The sequence below is a fragment of the Meriones unguiculatus genome, chromosome 7 (assembly GCF_030254825.1).
Source record: "Meriones unguiculatus strain TT.TT164.6M chromosome 7, Bangor_MerUng_6.1, whole genome shotgun sequence".
NCBI lineage: Eukaryota > Metazoa > Chordata > Mammalia > Rodentia > Muridae > Meriones > Meriones unguiculatus.
The window spans coordinates 68,231,828-68,249,973 of record NC_083355.1 but is presented as its reverse complement, the minus strand read 5'-3'; positions in this window follow the sequence as shown (position 1 = coordinate 68,249,973).

Sequence of the window (18,146 nt, the reverse complement as noted above, 5' to 3'; positions counted from 1 at the left end):
GGGAATGAGGGAGCGGGATACAGCTGGGATACAGAGTTAATAGAATGTAACTAATAAAAAATAAAGAAAGAAAAGGAAGAAAAAAACAAAAACAAAACAAAACAGGAAAGGGCATGAGGCAGAAGAAGAGCATCTGAACGGGGCACAGACATTGGAGTTTACAATAACAATTTGCCAGCGGGTTCTCAGTCGCGACACACTAATGAAAGAGGCTAAACAATGGGAAATTATATGCTGGCAAGCATTCACGCGTATGTGGTAATTTTGACAGTACCTTTGAGACATTTCCATAAATCTAAAACTTTATTAAATTAAAAGTTCATTTTAAAGAGAAGAATTCTGGTGATTAAGAAAACATCAAAATAAAACTAGTCCTCTATCCCTTAATCCTGTATGTAACCATAGATCAGATATCTCAGGCTATTAGGTTAGAATCAATTCCTGCTTAGATGTGGATTTTAACTCAGGAATATCAGATAAAGAATGGAAGCAGGTGACTTTCTTAGTTTTATATTGTGTATTTTAACTATCTTTGCAATCAGAGCAAATTTACTTCATTTACTTTTCATGTTTTTGAAGGGAACATATGATACAATCTCTACAATACCATCCTAAATACCATCTCTGACATTCTCTGGGTCACTAGCACATCACTGTAAGAAGCACAAATATGTATTTACTTAATGTTGAAAGCTGGTGAAAGCTGACTGAACCCCCAAATTATACAATATTCTGTCTCTCTCTGAGTGTGTTGTGTGTGTGCGTGTGCAAGTGTGTGTGTCTGTTTGTCTCTCTCTGAGTGTGTGTGTGTGTGTATGTTCCCTCATGAATGCCTCAGGGCATATTTGATGCTATATAAGTAAAGCAGAATCTAGAATATAAATTTAAATTATTGACATTGGATCTGATTGATGTCTCTGTTGAGAACATGCCTTTTCACCTATCCAAATAACTTTGTTCCTGTCACCATTGTCATTTCACAGCTGAACTTGACCATTTCTTATCTGGATTAATGGCAATAACTCCTAATTATCATGTTCTTATCAGTCTTCTCCCTTCTTCAATTCATGTTCTTTGTGTTTACCAGAGAAATCCTTCTGAAGCAGAAAATGCAACAATATATTGCTTTCATGGTGGTTAGTTTAGCAATGCCTCCCACAGCCCAAATAATTAAACTGCAGATTCTGAGTCATGTCCGTACCCCTGTCTCTCAAAGTTACACCCGCTGAACACTCTCTGGCCTCATTACACTCAGTCCTGAGGTAATTCGATTGTTCTGTGTTTCTGGAATATATCATGCTTTTCCTTATTTATATTTTTTCTTTTGACATTCACAGTGGCCTCACCAACTGCCTAGAAAGCCCTTTCCCCTCAAGACCTTCAATCTCAACCTTAATAACATTTCTTTTTTATCTCCAGCTTTTATCTGTGTCTAAATTTTAGTTAGTCTTATAGTTTTATCACATGCATTACATTAATCTGTTTAATTAATGTGCTATTTTAATTAAATATCTTTGTTGGTGGATGTTTTTATCTTCAGCCTCAAGGAAGATAAAGGCTCATTTTATTTACCAGTTTGAGATTAATAAAGGGATACTTCAATACGCAGTACCTCCAATGTGAGTTGAAAGCATGAAACAAGGGTAACAACTGTCTGTGTCAGACACTTGAATTTCATGGATCTTCTAAACATAGTGATTTAACAGCTATGATTCCCACAGTTTGATTATGCTATCTCTCGTGAAAATATAATAATTTTCATAAAACTTCCGGGTATGGAAAATCACGAAACGTAAATGTATTGCTTTAATGAACTGGAAATTGATTTGCAACACTACCGATGACATTTCATTTGAGAGAGTTCCATACACCCATTCCTAAATGCAAATAAGGGCAGCCCAGAGAGTCAAGATGGATTTTAGTAGGCAACATACCTATTAGTTAGTAGATATTACTCATTACAGTTTGGGGACAGGTTCTTTAGTTTAGTATGTACAGACAGTAAATATGAATCTTCACCCACATTCTTGATAAAAGCCAAGGTTGTTCCTAATGGTTCTTACACACATTCTTGGTTTGTAAATTCGCTTTTGTTGGTCACTTATCACATCTTGATTTAAAGGTTTACATTCATTTATCATTTATCAATTACCTTAGATTATCTTGTAGTATCTAGTCCCCATTACCTGTCAGGGAATAAGAAGTTGTTGTTATAAATTGTGTTAAAATGGGCATAATTTTCCTGATGTTTCCCTTTTATTTTAAAGAAAAAATATTGCAGCAAATATCCATAAGTATTTTTAACAATTATTTTTATCACCAGTATTTCTAAAATTTCTGAAGCATATCTACCTCACAACCCTCCTTCATTTTCTGGCCCTACTGAAAAATACTTTCCAAATATTCTTATTACATTTTTTATAACTCACATTTCCAAGGTCACAAACAAGTGATCCTAGTCATAAAATAAACATTTCCTTTTCTCTAACGCACCCATCATTCTAGTTCAATCAACTTGTCCTCTTAGGATCAGTGTGCATTGAGATAGAAACTTCCTCAACAGCAGAATGATTGATGCTGTAATGAGATTGGCTTTACACACAAGTACTGTTTTCCATGGTTCTTATGTTCCTGCATATTGCTTATGAGCACATGAAAGGATTTTCTGAAGGGCTTTTTTTTTCCTGGAATTATTTAAATGTGCTGGGCATGCAATTGCCCTTATCCACTGTTTTTCTCATCCTGACACAGGTAACTGTAAGTCAGATGTTAAGAAGCATGCCTGTGTAGCAATTTCATTTCAGGGGTTCGTCCTTTCCTTGACTTTTGTGCATTTCTATTTTTTCTTGGTAAAAAAATTATATTCGCTTTACATGTGTTTTTTAGCCCCATCACACCTTCCTTCCCTCTCCCACTTCCCTTCTCTCCCTTCTCTTCCTCCCCTATCCCTCAGAAAAGGGGAGCTCCCTTTTCTATCTAGCCCAGCTCATCAAGTTGCATCAGGATTGAGCCGGTCCTCTTCTCTGTGGCCTCAAGGGGCAGTCCCACCAGTAGAAAGTTATTAAAAAAAAAAGCTGGTAAGTGAGTCTGTGTCTGAGAGCATTTATATATTTATAATTAATTTATTTATTCACATTATATCTGATAGTAACCCCCTCCCTCCTCTCTTCTCTCCCTGTTCCCTATTGGTTCTTCTTCTATTTTCCAAGACCCTAGCTCATCAAGTCTCATCAGGACCTAGGATGTCCTCTTCCACTGAATCCTGGGAAGACAGCCTCACCAGTGGTAGTGATCAAAAAGCATGCACAGATTCCATGTCAGAGACTGCCCCCACTTCCCTTAATAGAGAACTCACATGAAGCCTGAGCTGCCCATCTGTTACATCTGTGTATGGGCCTAACTCCAGTCCATGCATGGTCCTTGGTTGGTGCTTCAGTCTTCACAAGCCCCTCTGGGCCCTGGTTAGTTTGCTCTGTTGGTCTCCTTGTGGATCTCCTGTCACCTCCAGGTCCTTCTATCTCCTATTTTTTCCACAAGCCTCCCTCTGCTTCGTCCAATATTTGGCTGTGATTCTCAACATATGTTTTGACCTGGTACTGGGTGGAACCTGTCAGGGAAAAGCTGTGCTTGACTTCTTTCTGCAAGCTTAGCAGATTATCATTAATAGTGTCAAGGGTTGGCTCTCTTCCATGGGGTGGGTCTCAGGTTGGGCCAGACATTGGTTGGACATTTCCTTAATCTCTGCTCTATCTTTATCTCTCACCCACAAAAACTTTGGCCTAAAATTTTCTCTGCCTACAAGATGTTAATTTATCTTTTAAAGGGATTTAAAACATAAGGTGGTATCAATGAAAATTCCATGCCTATGTCTTCAATAACATTTGTTATCTGAATTTAGAAATCTGTCTCCAGCTCTGATTTTGTTGTTTGTATGGGACAATGGAAATAGCAGCCATAATTAAAACTGTTCAATGGCAGTGAAATATTTCCCATAATAAACTTCTGTAGCTTTCATATTAGAATACTTCCTATCCTAGGAAAGTAAGTAGCATATGAACAGAAAAGTAACTGAAGATTGAAGGAGGAATTGAAGCACTGAATTAAGAAAATTATTATGGACTTTAAAAAATTATATTCAATAAACTTGGAAGAGTCATGGTTCAACAATTTTATCATGGCATAATCAGAGACAAGGCTTAAGACTACTTAACACAGGCATTTTCTTCTATATAATCTAATTTAGATTATTTTGAATTGTGTGTTCCTCAGAACAAATTATCATAGCTGCCTTCTCTTCTGGGGTCACCCACCAAAATTAATAGTCCTCTTCTCAGTGCCCCTTTTAGTGAGGTCAGAGAAAATAATATCTGTTCCACAGTGTAAAAATGCGATTGATTTATACTCATTATACAAAAAGACATATTAGGGATACAAATAGACAATGAAAAAAGTCTTTTTCTAAGTGTAGAATTTAAAAATCCCTGCAATGCAGATATGAATAATCTAAATAATACAGAGAGAAATACTTGAAAAGGAGCTCTGATTTTAGTGAGAGATCCTGACTTTATTAAAAAAAAAAAAAAAGACTTCAAGCCAAAATTAATCAAAGGAGTTGGGAAAGGACACTACATACTCATAAAAAAAAAAAAAAAAAAAAAAAGCCAAGATGACATTTCAGTTCTTGACAACTATGTCCCAAATAAAAGGGCACCCATGTTTGAAGAAGAAACACTGCTACAGCTTAAATCACATATTGGCTTTGATACACAGATAGTGGGAGACTTCAGTACCCTAGTATCATCACCACTGGATAAATCATCAAGACAAAAACAATACAGAAAAATACAGGAGCTAACTGAAGTTATAAACCAAATCAACCTAACATGTTTACAGAACATTTCACACAAACACAATATAATATACCTTCTTCTTAACACTTCATGGAGCTTTCTCCAAAATTTACCACATACTCAGACAAAAGCAAGTCTCAATAGGAACAAGAAACTTGAAATAAATCCCTATATGCTATCAGATCACCATGCCCCAGGTCCCGCCTCTGAGAAAAAGGTATCTGACGGGTCTGATGCTGTTTGGGTGGATGACACCTAAATGAACATCGGTACAAAGTCCCAATTTATTTCTAATATTAGAGATTAGACCTCTGCTCTTGCCTGATGCGTCTAAAACAAAAAGGGGGAACTGTAGAGAGCTGCGTAATGCTGGGCCTTAAAGATGGAGCTGGTTTCCGCCTTCCACCTTCCCGATGGTGAGTGCTCTCTGTCACAAACAACTCCACATTTGGCTAAAGCTGAAGATCTGGCTTGCTTCCATGTATGTGGACCTATCTGCATTGCCCACGTGGCACGCTGGGGTTGGCTACCCAGAGGCTATATAAGCTGTGGGCTGCCTTTCCCCAGGGTCCGATGATTGTTCAAGGTTCCTGAATAAACTGCATTGAAAAAACAAAAAAACAAAAAAACCACAATATGAACAACAAAATGCCTAAAAACTCATGGAAACTGAACAATTTTCTACTGAATAAAAACTAGGTAAAAACAGACACAAATACATAAATTAAAGGCTTTCTTAAATTCAATTAAATGATTATACAACATACCCAAACTTATGAAAGTGGAGATAAGAAGAAAGTTCATAGTACAAAATGCCTACATAAAATAGAGAGATATTACATGAGTAACACAACTGAAATCTCTAGAACACAGAGAAGTAAACACACCCAAGAGAAGCAGATTACAAAAAATAATCTGAAGGCTCAAATAAATAAAATAGAAATTAAAAAATGCAAAGAACCAATGAAACAAAGTTACTTCTTTGAAAAAATCAACAAAATACACAAAACCTTATCCAAACTAACTAGAAGGTGGAGACAGAATATTCACATAAGCAAAGACAGAAACTAAAAGGTGGACTTCTTTAGGTGTACAGATTTTAGTTTGATTATCCTATATTATATGTCTAATATCTACTTATAAGTTAGTATGTACCAAGTGTGTTTTTCTGATTCTGGGATACCTCACTCAGGATGATCTTTGCTAGTTCCCGTCATTTGCCTGCAGATTTCATGATTTTCTTGTTTTTCATTGCTGAGTAGTATTCCATTGTGTAAATGTATCACAATTTCTGTATCCATTCCTCAACTGAGGGGCATCTGGGCTGTTTCCAGCTTCTGGCTATTACAAATAAAGCTGCTAAGAACATGTACGAGCAAATGTCTTTGTATATTTGAGCATTTTTTTTTTTTTTTGAGCGGTATAGCTGGATCTTGAGGTAGCACTATTCCTAATTGTCTGAGAAAGTGCCAGATTGATTTCCAAAGGAGCTGTACAAGTTTACATTCTGACCAACAATGGAGGAGGGTTTCCCTTTCTCCACATCCTCTCCAGCATGTGTTATCACTTGAATTTTTTTTACCTTAGCCATTCTGATGGATATAAGATGAAATCTCTGGGACATTTTGATTTGCATTTCTCTAATGACTAAGGACTTTGAGCATTTCTTTATGTGTTTCTCTGCCGTTTGATATTCCTCTATTGAGAATTCTCTGTTTAGCTCTGTATCCCATTTTTAATTGAATTACTTGAGTTATTGATTTTTAATGTTTTTAAATTAATTACACTTTATTCACTTTGTATCTCCCCATAAGCCCCTCCTGCCTCTCCTCCCAATTCCACCCTTGTCTTCACACAGGCCCCTCCCCAAGTCCACTGATAGCTGAGGTCCTCCTCTCTTTCCTTCTGATCTTAGTCTATCAGATCTCATCAGGAGTGGCTGCATTGTCATCTTCTGTGGCCTGGTAAAGCTATTCCCCCCTCAGGGGAAGGTGATCAAAGAACAGGCCAATAAGATTACATCAGAGGCAGTCCTTCTTCCCATTACTATGTAACCCACATGGACACTAAACTGCCATGGGCTACATGTGTGCAGGGGTTCTAGGTTATCTCCATGCATGGTACTTGGTTGGAGTATGAGTCTTTGGGAAGACCCCTGTGTTCAAATTTCTGGTTCTGTTGCTCTACTTGAGGAGTTCCTGTCCTCTCCAGATCTTACTATTTCCCAATTCTTACATAAGATTCCATGCACACTGCCCAACAGTTGGCCATAAGTCTCAGCATCTGCTTTGATAGTCTGCAGGGCAGAGCTTTTCAGAGGCCCATTGTGGTGGGTTTCTAGCTTGTTTCCTGTTTTCTTCTTCTGAAGTCCTTCCTCTTTGCCTTTCGGGATGGGGATTGAGCATTTTACTCAGGGTCCTCTCTCTTGATTTGTTTCTTTAGATGCACAGATTTTAGTAGGTTTATCCTATGTTGGATGTTTATATGAGTGAGTATATACCGTGTGTGTCTTTTTGCTTCTGGGACAACTCACTCAGGATGATCCTTTCCAGGTCCCATCATTTACTTGCAAATTTCATGATTTCCTTGTTTTTCATTGCTGAGGAATATTCCATTGTATAGATGTACCAAAATTTCTGCATCCATTCTTTAGTTGAGTGGCATCTGAGCTGTTTCCAGCTTCTGGCTATTACAAATAAAGCTGCTATAATCATGGTCAAGCAAATGTCCTTATTGTATACTTGAGCCTCTTTTGGATATATGCCTGGAGATGCCATATTGCTCTGTCTTTTGTTGGTTGAGCTTTTACGCTGACCTCTACCCATTGGGCTATCATAGGTGTTTGGATTTAGTTTCTGGTGGTTCCTGGAATCCTGTGGTGGAGAGAATCCCCCCTGGCAGGAAGATGGTTTTTCCCTAAGGAAGCTTCCTCAGCTTTTTGGGTATAGTCACTGTATGGCTGGTGTTTTTCAGGAATTGCCACAGCTCACCTCAGGCATAGAGACCTGAGTGGTAACTGCAGTCTTTGTTAGTCAAGAGGGCTCTCCTCTCACCCATAGAATTCCTGGAGACAGCTGCCCTGCTTCTGGGTTTCTTGTTGTAAATTTAGTGAGCTGCTGCTGTAACCTGTGTGTCCCTTGGTTTGGTCAGTTTTGTTAGGGATAACTGTTTGCCCCTTTGAGCAGTTTCTGGGGGTTGATCTCGGAAATCCTGGGCTTCTGTAGGTCTGAGGTTGGGGCTTTGTGCCCCAGTACTCAAGTAGTAATCTGTGGCGGGTGAGTACAGCTCTCCTGGTAACAGCAGGCTATCTGGTGCACAGCAGGTTCCTGGTTGGGCTGGTCTGTGGGACATTTTCCAGGGATATACTGGGTGGCCTATGTCCATCCCCTTTGTTTTGTTCCCTGTGAGGATTTCTCCCGACAGTGACTTCAAGTCTCTGGTGTCCTGGGGTGCACAGTTCAGTTTGTCAGGGATAGTTGGTACAAAGCAGGTCTCTGAGCTGGTGGTGTGTGTGCCTGCCCACTAGTCGGCGGGACCTTTTCCAGGTATATACTGGATGACCTAATTTGGGTCCTGTTTCCTTCCTTTCCTGTGGGGTTTACTCCCGACAAGGTCTTCCAGTCTCTGTTGCCCTGGGGTACACAGCTCTGTCTGTGCCAGAGAGCTGGGTGCCCAACAACTCTCTGTGCTCCCAGCTTGGGCCCAGTTCAGTGATGAAGGCTCCTACCTGCTGGTCTGTGAGACTTTCCCCAGGCAAAGCCTGGGGCGGGGGGGGGGGGCGGCTATGTCAGCACTGTTTCCTTCCTTTCCTGTGGGGCCTTCTCCAGACAGGGATTCCCAGTCTCTGTTGCACTGGGGCTCACAGCTCCATATGTGCCACAGAGCTGGGCAATCAGTCACTCTCTAGAGGTGCTGGCAGTTTGAGCCCAATTCAGTGATGGCAGCTTATACCCGCTGGTCTGTGGGACTTTTTCCAGGTAAAGCCTGGGTGACGTGTGGCCAGTCCCACTGGCCTGTGGGTTTTTTTTCGTGACTGGGACTCCCAGTCTCTGGTGTTTTTGTGCCCATCGTTCAGCCTGGGAAGGTGATCGGGACAGGCAGTCGTGTTTCTGGTCAGGCGACTTATTGCCTGCAGGACCTGGGATGGGTTCTCGCTGGGTGGCCTGAGAGTGGACCCGACTAATTCCCATGCTGTGGGGGTTTCCTCTCACCTGGGAAACACGATCGCTGTTGTTTTAGGGCCTAGAGTTCAGTCTCTTGGTCGCTGTATGGAAAATGTTGTCCTGCTCCTCAGATGCAGTGTTTTCCTGGCGCCGCCATCTTGTCCCCAGTTTGATGTTTACCTTCTTGAGTTCTTTATATATTTTGGATATTAGCCATCTGTCAGATAAAGGGTTGGTGAAGATCCTTTCCCAATCTGTAGGGTTTTTTTTCCTGATGACAGTATTCTTTGCTTTACAGAAGGTTTTCAATCTCAATAAATGAGTCCCATTTATTGATTGTTGATCTTAGAGTCTGTGCTGTTGGTGTTCTGTTCAGAAGTTGTTTCCTGGGCCAATGACTTCAAGGCTCTAAATACTCATTCCACATTCAGAAAGGCAAACAGGATGGTCATCCACAGAGGGAGAAAACGGGGAACCTGGAAAGAGTCTACCACAGAGGGCCTCTGAAAGACTCTATCCTTCAGGGTTTTAAAGAAGATGGTGAGACTCAGCCAAACTTTGGGCAGAGTTCAGGGAATCTTATGAATGAAAGGGCAGATAGAAAGACCTGGAAGGGACAGGGGGTCTACAAGTAAAGCAACAGAACCAAAAAATATGGGTATAGGGGTCTTTTCTTAGACTCATACTCCAACCAATGACCATGCATAGAGATAACCTAAAACCCATGATCAGATGGAGCCCATGATAGCTCAGTCTTCAAGTGGGTACCCTATTAAGGGGAAAAGTGACTGTCTCTGACATGAACTCAGGAGTTGGCTCTTTGATCACTTGTCCCTGAGGGGAGAACAGCCTTACCAGGCCACTGAGGAAGACAGTGCACCCAATCCTGATGAGACCTGATTGACTAGGGTCAGATGGAAAGGGAGGAGGACCTCGCCTATCAGTGGACTAATGAAGGAGCATGGGGGGAGAAGAGAGATGGATTGTGGGATTGATAAAGGATGAGGGAGGGGGTTCCAGATGGGTTATGAAGTGAATAAACTTTAATTAATTGATGTAAATTTTTAATTAATGTAAATTAATTAATTAAAAATAAAAAGGTGGTCTTAACAACAGACATTAAGGAATCCATAAAGACAAACTTCAAAGGCATGGACTCTACAAAATTGGATAATTTATAAGAAAAGGATAATTTTCTCAATAGTTCTCAACTTTTCAAAGTCAAATCAAGACTAGAAAATCAATGGGTCTTGGAGAGATCAGGGATATAAGAGACATACTTAAAAATAATGACAGTTTACAGCAAGCCTATAGCCAACATCAAAGAAAATGAAGGGCAACTCAAAGAAATCCCAATAAAATTAGAAAGAAAACACTGTTGTTCATTCTCTCCATATTTATTTAATATAGTGCATGAGGTTTTGGTTAGAGCAATAAGACAACTGAAGCAGATCAAATGGATAAAAATTGGAAATGAAGATGTTAAAATATTGCTATTTGCAGATTATATGATAGTACAAATAAGTAACTCTAAAATTTCTATCAGGATGTAGCCCATAGCAGCTCAGTGTCCAAGTGGGATCCCTAGTAATTGGAAAAGGGACTGTCTCTGACATGAACTCAGTGGCTGGCTCTTTGATCACCAACCTCCCTGAGAGGGTTTCAGCCTTACTAGGCCACAAAGGAAGACAATGCAGTCAGTCCTGAAGAGACCTGATAGAGTAGGATCAGATGGAAGGGGAGGAGGACTTCCCCTATCAGTTGACTAGTTGAGGGGCATGGGAGTAGAAGAGAAAAGGAGAGTGGGATTGGAAGGGGACGAGGAGGGATACAGCTGTGATACAGAGTGAATGAACTGTAATTAATAAAAAAGAAAGAAGGAAAAGCAGAAAAATAGTAACTAACTGAAAAAAATTATATCAGGGAACTCCTCTAGCTGATAAACACTGTCAGTAAATTGGCTGGATATATGATTAATTTAAAAACAAATAGTAGTCCTCTTATGTATAAATGTCAGACTGAGAATGAAATTAGAAAATCAGCACATAACATTAAATAATATAAATTATGAAATAAAATATAGAGTAACTATAGTCAAAGAAATGAAACATTTGTATGATAAAATCTTAAACTCTTTGAAGAAAGAAATTGAAGAAGTTATAATTAGATACAAAGATCTCCCATGCTCATGTGTTACTAGGAATAACATTATAAAAATGGCCACCCTACTAAAACAATCTTCAGATTCAGTGCAATCACCAACAAAATTCAAATACAACTCTTTACAGCCTTAAAATGACAATTCTTCACTTCATGTGGAGAGAAACAAAACAAAACATAACAAAAATGAAAACAAAAACATTTTGTATTTTAATTTGTTCTATTTGATTATTATAGCTTAGAAGTATGTATTTTCTAATGAGAGAAAGTGAGTAGATCTGGAAGGAAAGGGATGTGAGGAGGAATTGGGGAGATACAGATGGAGAGGGAACTGTAATTGGGATATATTGTATGAGAAATGAATTTATCTTCTTTTTGTAATTTTTATTTTTTATATTAATCACAGGTTATTTACTTTGTATCCCAGCCATAAAGCTCTCCTTCATTCCCTCCCAATCCCAACCCTCCCTCCCTTATCTCCTCCCTGCCCCTTTCCAAGTCCACTGATAGGGAAGGTCCTCCTCCCCTTCTATTTGACCCTAGCTTATTAGGTCTCATAAGAACTGATTGCATTGTCCTCCTCTTTGGCCTAGTATGGCTGCTCCTCCCTTGGGAGGGAGTGAAGGTCAAAGAGCCAGCCATTGAGTTCATGTCAGGAACAGTCCCTGTTCCCCTTACTAGGATCCCCACTTGGATACTGAGCTACCATGGACTACATCCGAGCAGGGGTTCTATGTTATATCCATACAGGGTCCTTAGATGGAGAAAGAGTGTTATAAAAGACCCCTGTGCCTTGATACATTTGGTCCTTCTGGAACTCCTGTTCTCTCCAAGCCTTGCTAACTCCCCCTTCTTTCATATGATTCCCTGAACTCTGCCCAAGTGTATTTATGAGTCTCAGCATCTGCTTTGATACACTGCTAGGTAGAGTCTTTCAGAGGCCCTCTGTGGTAGGCTCCTGTCCTGTTACTTGTGTTCTCCTACTTTCAAAACCCATCCTATTTCATTTTCTAAGTGAGGATTGATCATCTTACACCGGGTCCTCTTTCTTCTTTATCTTCTTTACGTGTATAGTTTTTAGTATGTTTATCCTATCTTATAGTTCTAGTATCCTCTTATAAGTGAGTATATACCACGTGTGTCTTTCTGCTCCTGGGATATCTTACTCAGGATGATATTTTCTAGAACCCACCATTTGCCTGCAAATTTCATGATTTCCTTGTTTTTAATTGCCGAGTAATATTCCATTGTGTAAAAGCACCATGATTGTTGTATCCATTCCTCCGTTGCTGCACATCTTTCTAGATGTTATGGATCTCATTGATTTCCACTTACCAAGTAAAAGATGACAAAAAAACTAGGTAACAATTGAAGTTTTTCATGCAAATTTATCATTACGTGCTATATTGAAAGTTATTAGACTTTTATTCTCAGCATTGCATACAGAGAGAGAGAGAAGAAAATGGAGAGAGAGAGAGGTTTATATTTTTAGAAGAGGCAACATTGAGGACATAATTCTGAGGTTTTTTTCTGAGTGTACCACAGGAAAATCAATTCCAGACATATTTGTGTTTTGTCTCTACATGTCTCGTGATGATGAGAGCACATCAAATTGAAATTATTACCTTCATAGTTTCATATTGTAATGAATACTATTTTATGTGAACAGAAGAAGCAAACTCGTTGCTGTAGCAAGAACCCAAAGGCAAGAGTGACATTGTACTAATCTTTTTTTAAGCCTTTACTTTGCTTTGATGCATGTATATGTGTCTATGTAAGTGTATGTCATTTGTGTGTACACATGCCAAGAGAGGCTAGAAGACAGTATCGGATCCTGAGGAGACTGCAAACTACCAGTGTTTGGTGCTGGGAATTGAACTCTGATCGTCTACCATAAAAAAATAAATAAATTATGTTAAACCTGAGCAAACTCTCCAGTCCTGCAGTCTTTTAAACACAGGGGAAATATTTGATATTAATATTTCTAAGTTTTACCAAGATGATACTTGTAATAATGCCAAGTGATAAGCATCACCTAAATTCACAGCTCACCCATGATTATTCCTAGCATATAGAAGGAGCTGTGTGCTTAAATTTGGCAAACACTTTTTGAAAGGAAGTCATTTTTGACTTGTCACTGTCTTTTCCACTCTAACTGCAGAGATTACAAAATCAGGTAGAGCATCGGATGAATGAGAGTAAATCCCTTATACTATATCACTGAAGTTTCCTTAAAAAAAGTTGCTTAGCATCTCTACCAACTGTGCATAACCTAAAGACAAACTTTATAAGTTTAAAACCTGTAGATCTGGAGACTGCTTATTATCTCAACAAACTATCATTCCTTTTCCTGACAAATAAGTGTTACAAAACTCAAGTCTCAAACAAACATTCCAAACATTCTCTGGGAATTTCAAGCATGTCTATATCTTTTGAAGCTTTTAATGTTTTATTCAATCACATCTAGCAAGATGAGTATCCTTGAGGACAGAAAGGGAAACTTTACCTTTCTATTGTATGTATAAGGAGTTTCCCAATTTATTCAACTACTGTGTTGATCTGAGTTTTCCTGCCACCTGTGATATTAGGCATTGACTTGGACCAGATACTGCTTCTTCTTTGGCAATGCAAAAGGGGGTGGGGTGGGATGGAGGAGTAGGAGATAGAATAAAAAAGCTAAGACTGCTGAAGGTTTAGAAGGCTGATGCTTTTTATTTACAATTTAAAGGTTTTAACCAAAAAATATGAAAGGAAGTCATTTGCTACATAACTACCAGATGTAATGTGTTAGGCAACTAACCTTATCTACAATGGTTCCATTAAGAGTGCCCTGCTCCCTCCTGTTGCCTGCTCTTAATTATTAGTTGATTCATGTATCAACAAAGTGTCCTGTGGCCCAAAAGGAAGTAATATTGTTGGAAAAAGCTCTGTCCGTTCTACATAGAGACACTTTTCTAAACTGTGATCTGGTCTTCATTGTCTATGTCTGGAATGACTGTTGCCATTTATGGTATTTCCATTAAAGGTGTTTCAAAGTATTTCCAGAGCTTACATATGTACAGAATATGTTCATTCAGTGGCTTCCAACTCTGTTCAAAGGCATTCTACAAAATTTGCTGTAATAACAGTTTTTCTCCTTGATCTTTTCTCATAGATGCTAGGCTTGTAGCTATCCAAAGTCATTCATTTTGTTTTTTTGCCAGGTTGCCTGAATGAGTTTATCACCTCTGATTAATTTCTTTTTCTTTTCTTTTTTTTTTTTTTACTGTTTTCATTCTTGTTTTCTTTCAGAATTTTGTATCTATGTCTGGCCTTTCAATTATGACAAGGAATTTCAAAGCCCTTACCTATCAGCTCTACTAGGAAAAACCTGCCTTCTTTGCACTCAGCTAAGCTCAGCACGAACCTCTCTTCACTACTATGGGGGATTTGCTCATACACTCACATATATTCCTACTTCAAATACTTCACTTTAAAGGCCTCTTTCCTCAGTATGTAAGATCAAAGCTGCTTTTTAGCTCATTAGGCTGAACCTTCTTCATTGGGCCTTGATAAAAGTCCTTTCTCCCTATAGTCGTGGTTCTTCATCTCCTCGTCCCCCAAGTTACATAACACACCAAAAAGGATTAGGTCATAATTGTTCCTCAGAAGTGCAACACTTTCAACACTTATATACCTGTTATATGAGCGATCTTCACTCTTCTGTGAACAAAATGCAGTATTTTTGATTTTCAAATTTTGTCTTTTTTTTTTTCCTGCCTGTGCTATCTCAGTAAGTGACTTAAGGTTGAGAGACCTGCCTCTGCTCCACATCCTCTGAGTACCACAGGTCTGCTGCCTGCCTGATTGTCCCTTTTTTTCTCTTCAGCAGGAACCCCGGATTCATGCTACCAACTTCACCAATCTATACCATCTACCTTCTGTCTCTCTTCTCTAATCAGAGACCTTACTTACACTTGGCTCCCAACTCAGCCCATCCCTGTGGCTTGCTCTACAGCTTCTCCTCTCCAGGTAGGGATCCTAGATTCAATCCATCAGAATCTAGATGCTCTGTATGCCTGAAAGGAGGTTGTGAGCATCCCCCCCAGACTCCTGCAGTTTGGATTTAAGAATCCCTTAATTTTGCAGAAAGTGTACTCCTAGGATAAGAAAGTCCATAGACAAACCAGAATTATTTCTGATACTCCACAGAATGACCTAAATTACCTCAATCCTGAAACCTTGCATACACACAGTTGTTCTACACCCTAAAAAGCATACTAACAAGGAATAGGGACTGAAACATTCATTGACAAAAGGGGAGACAAGATTTCCCCATCAAAAAAAAAAAAAAAAAAACAAAATAAAACTGATTAGTGACTTAAATCTAGATCCCTAGGTCTCAATACAACCACTTTGGAAGTCAATCTGGCACTTACTCAGACAATTAGGAATAACACTTCCTCAAGACCCAGCTATACGATTGCTAGGTATATACCCAAAATTTCCTCAATTACACAACAAGGACATTTTCTCAACCAACTAATAAGAAAAAAATAAAAATAAAAATAAAAAAAATAAAATAAAAAATAAAATGGAGATTTAGCCATGAAAAAAAACAAAAAAAAAAAACAAAAACAAAACAAAACAAATAGAAACGACCAAGACAGTAAGATTTCTTAATAACGTAGCTCTGTCTTCCTATGGGTCCCCCAAAAATGGGAATGGAGGCTAACTTTGACACAAACCCTGTTGCCTGCTTTTTGATCATTTTCCCCTGGTGGGGCTACCTTGACAGGGCACGTCGGAAAAAGATAGGCTCAGTCTGATGTGACTTGATATGGGGGGGTGAGTGTATGGGTGGAGGTTCCCCTTCTTTAAGGAGTAAAGGAGGAAGGATAGGAAGAACAGGGAAGGAGGGTGGAACCAGGACGAAAGGAAGGAGGGGGCTGTGACAGGGATATAACGGAAAGAAAGAAAGAAAGAGAGAGAGAGAGAGAGAGAGAGAGAGAGAGAGAGAGGAAGAAAGGAAGAAAGAAAGAAAGAAAGAAGGAAGGAAGGAAGGAAGGAAGGAAGGAAAGAAAGAAAGAAATCTAAATAATAATTTTTAAGGAAAGTAACTTAGATGATGTATAAGACAATGATTTCAAATTGCAATAGTAAACATGATCAAAGAAATCAAAGAGAATATGAATAAATGTCAGTATGAAGAGCACAAACACATATAAAACAATCAATTCATGATACAAGATTTGGATTTAACAAAAAGATTTAATGTCATAAAAAGCAACTTGAAATAAAAGTAAAACTAAAAATAAAAATAAAATACGTATTTGGAGACTTCCCACAAAATACTCAGAGGAAAACATGACCTACAGATTGGATCATGTAGAAGAGAGAATATACATTTTTGAAGCCAAAGTATTGAAATTGTACCACCCAGACCAAGGAAATTTCAAATACGAAGATACTCAATGGTGGAAGACACAGGAAATCTGGAAAACTATATATTAAAAAAAACCTCAAATCTATGAATAATAAACATAGAAAAAGAGGAAGGAATAAAGCAGGTTAATGACACAGTATATATTTTCAACAAAAATTTTAGAAGGTGGGTCTCTGAAGGACTCTACCTAGCAGTGTATCAAAGCAGATGCTGAGACTCATAACCAAACCTTGGGCAGAGTTCAGGGAATCATATGAAAGAAGGGGCAGTCAGTAAGACCTGGAGAGGACAGGAGCTCCATGAAGACCAAATATATCAGGGCACAATGGTCTTTTATGAGACTGATACTGCAACTAAGGACTATGCATGGATAAAACTTAGAACTCCTGCACAGATGTAGTCCATGGCAGCTCAGTATCAAAGTGTGTTTTCCTAGTAAGGGGAAAGGGACTGTCTCTGACATGAACTCAGTGGCTGGCTCTTTGATCTCCCCTACCCCTCTGAGGGAAGAGCAGCCTTGCTAGGCCACAAAGGAGGACATTGCAGCCAGTCCTGATGAGACCTCATAAGCTAGGGTCAGATGGAAGGGAAGGAGGACCTTCCCTATCAGTGGACTTAGAGAGGGGCAGGGAGGAGATGAGGGAGTGAGGGTGAGATTGGGAGGGAATGAAAGAAGAGGTACAGCTGGGATACAAAATAAATAAACTGTAATTAATATAAATAACTTTAGAAGGAAACTTTCCTAACATAAGTAAAGAGATGCCTATCAAGGTCAAAGAGGCAGACAGATCATTTCAAAGACAGGAAAAGTTACCTCCAACATTCCATAAAAGTCAAAATACTAAATGTACAGAACTTAGAAAGGCTTTTGCACCATAGAAAGATTAAGTCATATATAAAGAGGAGTCCATTGTGATGCAGGGAATTTATAGCCAGTAAGCCAGCACTACAAAAGACACTAAATAGAATACTTAACCTGTAAAGATGGGTAAGCATGCCCAAAATCAGACACTGAAAAAAATAAACAATTTTTAACAGTGAATAAAAGGGATCTAATAATTCAATACAAAAGAAACAAACTGATAGGAATTAATATTCCTTGTTCAGCAGTAACTTGATAATAGTGGTTCCTGAAAACTTTCTAAAAAAGAGACACAGACTAACAGACTGAATTGCAAAAAAAAAATCCTTTCTTACCTCTAAATACCTTTTCTCATGCTTCACAATAGTGACCAACTTAGATAAAAGTAAGAAAAATAAGGTACTCCAAGTAAATGGAACTAATAAACATGCAAGCATAAGTATTTCAAAGTCTCACAAAACAAACTTCAAACCAAAACTAGTCAAGAGAGATGATAAGGGACACTTCATATTTGTTTAAAGAAAAAAAAAATCAGCTCACATACACACCAAACACAGAAACACTCAATTTCATAAATGAACCACCACTAGATTTAAGACCATAACACAGTGAGAGTGGGTCATTTCAGTATCCCACTGCATTGGCTTTAATAAGGTCTTCATGTATTTGGATGTTTGGTTCCCAGT